The sequence below is a fragment of the Gossypium hirsutum genome, chromosome A06 (genome assembly GCF_007990345.1).
Source record: "Gossypium hirsutum isolate 1008001.06 chromosome A06, Gossypium_hirsutum_v2.1, whole genome shotgun sequence".
Lineage (NCBI taxonomy): Eukaryota > Viridiplantae > Streptophyta > Magnoliopsida > Malvales > Malvaceae > Gossypium > Gossypium hirsutum.
The window spans coordinates 17,137,593-17,147,432 of NC_053429.1; the positions used below are offsets into that span (position 1 = coordinate 17,137,593).

General features: G+C 30.3%; 1 long non-coding RNA gene and 1 other non-coding gene across 3 annotated transcripts; both read left to right on the forward strand.

The window, feature by feature from the left end:
* Positions 1 to 6,781: 6,781 nt before the first annotated feature.
* Positions 6,782 to 9,180, forward strand: LOC107962694 (uncharacterized). 2 transcript variants are annotated; one of them, XR_005928474.1, is made up of 4 exons: positions 6,782 to 6,955; positions 7,025 to 7,227; positions 7,543 to 7,729; positions 8,681 to 9,180. It is a non-coding gene; the product is annotated as an uncharacterized lncRNA (long non-coding RNA). The 2 variants fall into 2 exon arrangements; XR_005928473.1 differs by having other exon boundaries at positions 6,788 to 7,227.
* Positions 6,824 to 6,926, forward strand: LOC121231198 (U6 spliceosomal RNA). Its single transcript, XR_005929265.1, has one exon. It is a non-coding gene; the product is annotated as a U6 spliceosomal RNA (small nuclear RNA).
* Positions 9,181 to 9,840: the final 660 nt, after the last annotated feature.

Genomic DNA, 9,840 nt, shown 5'->3' on the forward strand with positions numbered 1-9,840 from the left:
TGATGTTTTACTTATAATTGTAAAATTAAATGTTGATATTTTGAGTTCAAATCTCATTATAATTGAATTTTTATTGATTTATTATATCTATAAAGTCGTCGTAAAAATATTATTTAATTTGTATATGAAAGAATAATTTAATAATTTCATAATTAAGTAATTGAGTTGATGTCATTGATCAAACTTAACCTAAATTAGATTTTGCCATATTCACGATGTATTTTATATGGGGTGATAACGAAGTTATATTTTAACACTATTCAACACGTGTTGATATTGGATTTGTATTATTTAATTCTTCCATTTAAAAATTATAAAAAAAATGTAAATATTATCCTAATAATCTTAATTATAAATATTTTTAAAATTTTATAAATAAATTGATGACGTAATTTAAGATGACATTAAAATACTTAGAATCCATTTATTAAATAAGTAAAGATGAATTTTCAAAACTCAACGATTAAATAATAACAGCTATAGGTGGAGTCAGAAACTTAAAAGTCAACTGTTTCGATTATATGATGATTGGTGAGCTTGTTCCCCACTAAAAATATCTTACGTGCTAAAGAAATTTAAAATCCATGTATCGTTCTAGCATGTTCAAGATTCCTGTTCATGTGTTGTAAAAATGGGTCCCTTTCTACTGGAAATACGTGGTGAAGTGAGTTATGTCTGGGAATACAGTATAGAGCGCACTAACCAGTTGGATGTTAATTGGAACTGGTAAACTTCATTGATTCTACTATTAGTTTATTTATCTTATAAAAGTGGTAAATTTAATACATGTATTTTAATTATTATTTTTTAAAATTCATCAACTTTTTCTATTTTTAAAATTAATCTAATATGATAAACATATTTTTATATGTGCAATGTCAAATTAGTTTTTTATTTTCACATATTATTCATTAAAAATCTATTTAATAGATTAACAATTGTCATTTGCATTAAAATTGAAATTTCAAAATTCAAGGAGTATATGAACTGCATCAACAACTGTATGTGTAGTACAAGATTAGTAATTAAATTTAACCAAACAAATTTAATTGTTATTGTTTGGGTCACTACTAAAATTCCATAATTCAAAAACTACGAAGAATAAATTTAATCAAATTAAAGTATAAAGACTAATAAAAACTTTTGCAAGGTACATAGACTAATAACACAAATTAACCAATTAAAAAAAAAGTATATTTTATACAAACTCAGGAGGATCTAGAACATCAACCAACTTGCGACCCACTTTTGAATGGGATTTGAGCATTTTTGAACATTTTTGAATTTTATATTGTTTATTTATTCATTTACTTAAGAGTTTGATTTTACAAAACTTAGAAAATTGAATATTTAAATAATTTTTAGAGTTTTTAAATTCTTTATTTATTAAATAGAGTGTTGAAGTTTGTAATATTTTCTTAGGAGTTTATATTTCTTTTAAACATTATTATGTAATTGCATATGCAAAGAAAGTTTGGCCACTCAAATTAGAGATAAATGAATAAAATTATCCTTTTCCTTAGTGAAAATAATATTGGGTTTTTTGTTTTTGTTTGTGAGAGATGTAAAGAGTGTTTTGAGTGTTTGGGCTCTTCTTTTCTTTTGCAATTTGTTACTTTCAAGCCTTCTGGAGTTGTAAAATTTACAACCTTCAAATCCCAATCATCATGTTTTCAGGAGTCTTTCTTCTAGGGGATTTGTCCGATTATTGGACTTCTTAATCACAAGTTGATTAAGTGTTTCATATGATAAAATATCTTTTTCATTATTTTAACAAGTTATCAAGGAATCATGATTTTTCGCATTAATATCAAAATATGAATAAAAGTTAAACTAACCAAACCAAATTCAATTAACTGGGTTGAATTATTGTCAATGCTATATAATTAAGCCTCTAATTAAGTTAGTATCACGAGTTAATCGAATATCAACTCAATTTAAAAATGATTAAATTACCTACAATGTAAGTTACATTTTTATAAGGGTACTTTTATCCTTTTAAATTATTTTTATATAAAATAAATAATTTACACATAATGAAATTTTAACCTAAACCTTTAATTTTATCATTTTATCAAAAACCTCATTTAATTTTTATATAAATTTTTAATAAATATATTTATTATATACTTTTTCTCTTTATATTTTTTTCTCAAATCAAGTTACTTAATGCGAAAATTCTCAGAGCAAAAGTTAATAGAACCAAAATAAAAGTAATATAATTTTTCATGGGTTGTTTGTTGGATCTATTCAATGAAAAGTTAAAAAAAAATTACAAATTTATTAAGTTTTCTTTTTATCACATAAGCCTATTAATTTAAGACATTGAAATTGAGATTTCTATCTCCATATAAGTAGCAAGGAGACTATTATATAAAGAGAAATGATTGTATGAAATATAGATATTATTTCTTTTTAATAGTTTAATGTTACATTAATAATTTCATCTTAAGTCTGTCGTTAATTGAGCTGTTCAATAATATGATATCTAAGATAAAAATTAAGAAAACAAAATTTGAAAGAAAAGTAAGAGAAAGAATAATAAATAATTGGATTGAATTAAAAATGAAAGGTGATACATCAAATCGGAGCAAGCACTCCTATTTATATACATGAAAAATGATTAAACATAACATCATACTTGCCAACTTAACCATGATCAACTACTACTAAATTAACAGGACTAACAACCATGTAACCCATCAATTTAACCATTAAAAAAACATTTGAATCATGGCTAAATTATTTCCTAAAACAAAGCTACTAATGTTGTAGGCCGCGTAAAAGAGCCTACAACTGATGCACACATTTATTGAACCTTTATGTTTTCTTAAGGTCATTTGGTCTGACAGAATTGTGCCCTTGCTTGGAAGAGAACTTAAAGTCTGTCTATTTCAATCCTGGATAAAATGTAAACACTCTAGTAAATTGTATTTTACCAGAATAATTATTGTAAATCCCTTAAGACTCTTTTATTATAGATGGGAACTAATCTCGGTTATTGATGTAATTCGATCTGCACTATTGGATCTGAGAGGGCTCAATTAGAAATAAAGGCATTCCCTTCATTTGTAATCACTTAGTTGTTATCCTTCAAAGTAATAGAATACTTTTGAGAGAATTTACTCAAACACTTAGTGTACATTATTTTTCAGACTAATGCTCCATCAACATTCTACACCCTGATGAATAAAGTGTTTCAACCCTTTTTAGATCGTTTTATGGTTGTTTATCTTAATGATATTGTGGTGTATAGTAAGTCACTTGAGGAGTATGTGGAGCACTTGAGAGAAGTGTTCTAAACCTTGCGAGAGAATGAGCTTTATGTCAAGGAGGAGAAATGCTCATTTGCTCAACGTGAGGTACCTTTCTTAGGCTACATTGTAGGAGGTGACAAAATCTGGATTGATGGGGGGAAAATTCGAGTAATTGTCTATTGAGAGCCATTAACCAAGGTAACAGAATTTCGATCTTTCCTTGGGTTGGCAAACTACTACTGATGTTTCATTGAATGCTACTCCAAAATCACCACACCTTTAACAAATTTATTGAAAAATAGTAAGGTGTGGGATTGGAACAAGTAGTTTCAGAAAGCCTTTGATAAGGTGAAACAATTAATGACAAAAGAGCATGTGTTTGTCTTGTTAGATTATATTAAATTGTATGAGGTGCATACGGACGCATCAAACTATGTATCGGGAGAGTAATGATGCAGGATGGGCATCCGATAACTTTCGAGAGTCGAAAGCTTAATGATACTGAGCGGCGATATATAGTTCAGAAGAAAAAAATGACCATAGTGGTGCATTTTTTGCATACTGGAGACATTATTTGATGGGTTCCAAGTTTGTGGTATTTACGAATAATGTTGCAAGTAGTTAATTCCTAACCTAGAAAAAGTTGTCTACCAAATAGGCTCATTGGTAGGTTTTATTGGAAAATTTTGATTTCAACATGGAGTATAAACTGGGGAAAACCAATGTAGTAGCTAATGCGTTAAGTCGAAAGCTAGAATTTGCAACAATCAGTCATCCTGATAATTCCCTAATGGAGCACATTAGAAAGGGGTTGTCCTATGATTTTACTGTCAAAATGTTGATTGAGCTTGTCAGAAAAGGGAAAACGAGGCGATTTTGGCTTAAGTGAGATTTGTTGTATGCTCAAGGGCATCATTTTTATGTGCCTTAATTTGCGAAATTGCGTAAAGAGATCATGAAAAAGTGTCATCACTCAAGATAGGCTGGCTATCCAAGTATGCATTGTACATTGGCTCTTTTAAAGAACTGTTATTATTGGCCTCACTATATAAACTGGTGCCCTGAGTGTAGTATATTCGTTTGTATACTTGTAATTTTTTTTAAGAGATTGGTTAATTAAATTATTCATGAATTACATTAATACCCTTTTTATATTGCCCTTACGTGGTTTTTGCATGAAAAGCAAAATAAAAGCAAAATAGAAGCAAATATAAACTCACTTGTCACCTAATGTTTAACTAATACTAAGCGGTATCACATGGTCGGATCGTAAAACATAATGAAAACTTATTTTAGTAGATGAACATACATGTGACCTTAGTCTAATCAGAAATGAGCAAACTGATTGAAAGACTAATATGCTGTCTATCAAGTTCAATTGGGGAGATGCTTTGTCTTGGCCATTGGAGCAGATGACTCTCAATAGATAAAGACATAGATGTGACTGACTGGATTGAAAGTACAACAGACATGGCCCAAGTAGAATAGATCTTGAATCTGTTTGCGGATTTATTCACTTGTGATGTTCATAATGTGGCATACCTTAATCCTAAGTGGATGATAGACTATGTATGCATGACTCGTATACTTTGATGTAGGTAAAATATTGAGTTCGAATAGATAAAGAACCGAAAGCTGGTGCATTAGGTATACAACTTCTGCAGTATGTAATATCATTCACAATAGTTGAATTCATAGCCCAAGATATGGGTAAATGATATCCTCTAATTGACATTACATGATAGATGAAAAGTAAATATGACCACAGGTCGTTCGTCTTTATGACGAGTGACTTAAATTACTATTTGATAGTAATTGACATTTCATGAAGGAAGATGTAATGATTACCATGAAATAAAATATAATCATATTGGGAGAACAAATTTATCTTAAAAAGATTATTGATGTCCTATGAGGGTAACACACCTATGATCGAGTAGCTTTTGTAATGGTATGTAATTGGGGAGAGCTTAGTTACGAAACTATAGTGGAATGACTTTATGACTAAATGAGTTTATAATTAATAATTTTTTAAAAATCATTTTAATTATTTTATTCTTTTAATTTTTTTAAAAATTTCACATTTTTTATATTTTTATTAAAAATATGAAGAAAGCTTTTAATTTTAAAAACATTTTTTTATTTTTTTTGTACTTTTAAAGAGTAAAGATCAAGTTGAAAAAAAATGTAAATGTTAAAGGCTAAAAAAGTTAATTTACCTTTTTTTTTATAACCATTACATCAACAATTCTAACGAAAAAAATTGACGGAAGGACCAAAATTTTAAAATAAAAAAGTAGAAGGACTCAATGTTTCAAAACTAAAGTATAGAGACTAAATTTTAAATTTTAAAAGAGTATAAAAACTTTTGACATATTTAAACCTATGACTAAATTCAAAGTAAGAATACAAAAATTTGAGGTGAAATATATTTGTAAACACTTCAAAGGAAAAACAAGAGGGAAAACAAAGATAATTTAGTATGATACATTTGATTTACTAATTTACTTGTTTAAGGAATGAAATTTATCATTTTGAATTTTTTTTAAAAAATTATAATTTGAAATTTTATATATTTAAATATTTTTTAATAAATTTTCTTTATATTTTTATAAAATTTTGTAATTTGTGTTGAGAGAACTAATTTATTTATTTTCAAAATTGACAAGGACTTAAGGGATATTTACAAATATTTATAAAAAATTATTTTTAAGTTAAAATTCAACTTTATTAATTTGAATTCGAAATTAAGTCAGAAAAATTGAGTAGCTCAATTCAATTAACTTAAGATTTGAACATAATTTTTATTTTTTTCAAATCGAGTTTTACTCGAAAAAAGAACTCATACGTAATTTCATCTCAACAGCATGTCTCAAGAACTGCCAAGAATGTGGACCTATAAAAAGTTAGAAATGGAGGCTCTTGCTTGTGCTCACTAGCTGCATTACCTTTTCTTTGCTTAGCTTAGCTATGCGTTTTCTCTCCGGTCATTGTTGGCGTTACATTCCGTGTCTCAACCAATGATGTGCTTTTCCCCACATATTTTGCTTTTCAGACCTTCAGTTCAGTTCTCGCATACGTTTTGTAAGATTTTGTTATGATGTTATAAGGTTTGATCCATGTTTTTCTCCCCATTCTTCCGACCAGAGCCAGTTACCACAATATCATAAAATGATTACTTTTTTCTTAATTATTTTAACTGGATAGTTGGGAACCCACCATCAACTTATGAGGGCTCTATCAGAGTTGAGTTGGGATGTAGCAATACCCGCAAATCATCATACCTAGAAAGAAATCTAAGCCGAACTATATATTCTATGCTAATGCAACCATCAAAATTTCCTCCTTCGGGTTAAGTGACCAGCCCATGTTTAAATAAAAGGGTCCCACTGTACCACCGCAAGCCCATGGATTTTGTTTTGAGCGACGCCTAAGCCCACTCCTTGGACTTAGTTAGGCTGAGGTAGGCTAGTTCATGACTTAGTTGGGAACCAACTATATATCCCACATCAATTAGGAACATTACAGTGAAAGTTTTTATATAAACGCAGCAGCAGAGTTAGCTTCTCCCTTCGGGGACATCTGATAAAATTGGAACGATACAGAGAAGATTAGCATGGCCCCTGCGAAAGGATGACACGCACAAATCGAGAAATGGTCTAAATTTTTTTTATTTTTTTGGTTGTTGCTTTTTCCAGGTATTTTTCTCTGTTTCCTTTGCATCTTAATTCTTAGGGTCCGTTTGATTGTGGGATTTGATTTTTCAGAAATTGTTTTCCAAATTTTCCGGCGTTTTTTTGGTGGAAAATGAATTCCTAAAGGAAAAGCTTTTACAAACACGGGTAAAATCACTTCCTTAGTTTTGAAAAACGACTTACCGATTTTCCTTGCGTAAGACATTTTCCATTCCCTTCTCTACACTCTCATCGTCTTAGCTTCAAAAATTTCTTCGCAGACTTTCTTTAGAAAGGTATGTTTTCTATTTCCACTTTCATTTCTACTCATTTTCTGTGGCTTGTAATTTTTTAGACTGTTGTGAAGGAGGAAAAGGAGAGACTGTTTCTAGAAATTTTTGGAATGGAGGAGTTGGAAAGATATTGAATTTTCTTTGTATTTTAATGATGAAAAATCTTTCCAATTCCTCCCATTCCACTGATTTCCAGCACTTCCTCTCCATTTTCTTACCTTTCTTCAATCCTTTTTGTTTCATCATTTCCTGCAGTTTGTAAGTGAAATCGGCAAACCTTACCTAATTTTCTTACTCTTCTGTTTTATTTTTATGTAGATCTGTTCTTAACTGTCTTCCATGGATCTTCTGAGATTTGCTTCTTGTTGAATAGTTCCAGATCCTTGGTTATGAGTGGCGGAGATATACACGCAGCGGCGAGGTCCGGTGACCTTTCAAAACTTCAATCAATTCTGGCGTCTAACCTTTTGGCCGTTAATTCCCGAGATAAGCACTCCAGAACTCCGTATCCTATTCTCTATTCTATTCTTCTCTATCCTTAATCCTTATCCAATCCTTCCTTCATTCGTTGATTTTATTTTTATATTTTCTTCTTTTTGGAATAATTGCTGATAATTTTAGCTGTATTTTGTATTCAATTTGGTATCATTTGCAATATCACTTACCCACACATGATTTCGTTATTCCATTATCTAAACTGAATGTTATCTGCTCTTGAGATTTGATTTTTGATGGTCTCTTAGGCAGTAGTTACTAATTTGATGGCTGCAAATTTAGCCTTTGCTTGAATGAGTGCCTCATAAAACAAACATTGAATACATTGCCCAAGTATTTGGACTAGGGCTAGTAGTCACATGAAATAAATGTTCTTAGGTTTTTTATTTGGATTAGTCACAAATGAAAATTAATGAAATAGCATTGCTCAAATTAGCAACACCAATCCAATTCAGATTCTGGGTTCTTTTGGTTGAATCCCCATGCTGGAAAATGTTGCTGAACCCTTGCTTGTGCTAGTGTTTATGTATATATATATTTATCATTTTCAGGAGTGATTAGTGGATTACCTCAGCTAATTTCACTGACATGATTGTATTCTAGGAGCTGCCTCCCAGGTGTTGCTTATTGTTTCTAGTGACTACAATGTTAGGCCATGGGGGATTGATCCGTTGTGACTATATGAACTGTTAAAATTAGAACAAAATATACTTGTTTCTTGAGATGTTGCAATTGTTATGAATGATGCATAGCCTAATTAGCTCTCTACTAAGAAAGAGGTCCTCGGTTCAGAATTGTACCATGCTCAAACGATGTGCATTCTGCACTTTTTGAATGATTTGTATTGTATATATTTATTCTTAGTAACATCGTTAGTGACTGGATCCTATTGTTTTCACCATGCATGATAGCCTTCCAGTTTTCAATTTGTTTCTTTGACGTCGGTAACCTTGTGATATAGATACATTTAGCAGTATGGGCCAGACAAGCGCAGGTAGTGAGTTATCTTTGCAAGCAAAAGGCTGATGTTGGTGCTGCTGCCATGGATGGCATGGGTGCGATTCATTTTGTAGCGCAGAAAGGACATCTAGAGGTTGTCTGAACTCTGCTTTCATCAGGAGTTTCAGTGAGAGCCACTAATCGTAAGGGATTCACTCCACTTCACTATGCTGTTCAAGGGTCCCATCTAGAAGGAATTAAAGTCTTATTAAAGAAAGGTGCAAGTGGCTAGCAATTTGATGGGAGATGGTGAATCAGTTAATGCAACGCTAACAGTCGGAGTAGTGTTTTATGATTAGATTATTTAGGCTAAGTTTTGGTTTTTGTGTGTTTTGATTTGAACCCAGCAAGCTTCCTGGCAGCAGACATTGCCATTTTTTTAGTTGTAAGTGGCTAGCAATTTGATAGCAGATGCGCAGTTACGCCAAACACAGTCTATAACAATTTACTAAGGATTTGGTATATGTCTTGTCTTTTGTTTAACATTTTGGTCTTGCTGAATCTATTTAAAAGATCCAAAGTTTCATATTGGTAGGTAAATGCATCTTATATGTTTTAAATAAATACATAGATTAGTATTTTTTAATTGTGGTTTGGAAGCTAAATTTATAATTATTCAACCCTTGGTTTTTTTTAACACAATTACAAATAATTTATTTGACTTTGGTTGTTTTCAATTTATGACGGTTAATATTATAGCTTAATAATTGAGTATTATTATATATTTAATTTGATTTATTTATTTATAAATAAATCATTGCAATATATGTAAAAATAATTTAAAATATAAAAATTTATTAATATATATTAATATATGTAAAACTAACTTTTCCGGAAAATATTTTCAGGAAATCTGTCAAACAGCAGAAAATATTTTACACAGATTCAATTAAACACCAGAAAATATTTTTCAGTAAATCATTTTACAGAAAAGTAAAACATTTTCCAGAAATCATTTTACGGAAAACATTTTACTGGCAATCAAACGGACCCTTAGTTTGATGTTCAGCTTCATGGGTTTTGCTCAGATCAGATTATAATTTGGAGTTTAAATCTGGGCTTGGTCTCGATATTTCATAGAGATTTGAGAAAGTTTGCTGAATTAGCTTCTAGGTTTTTCCT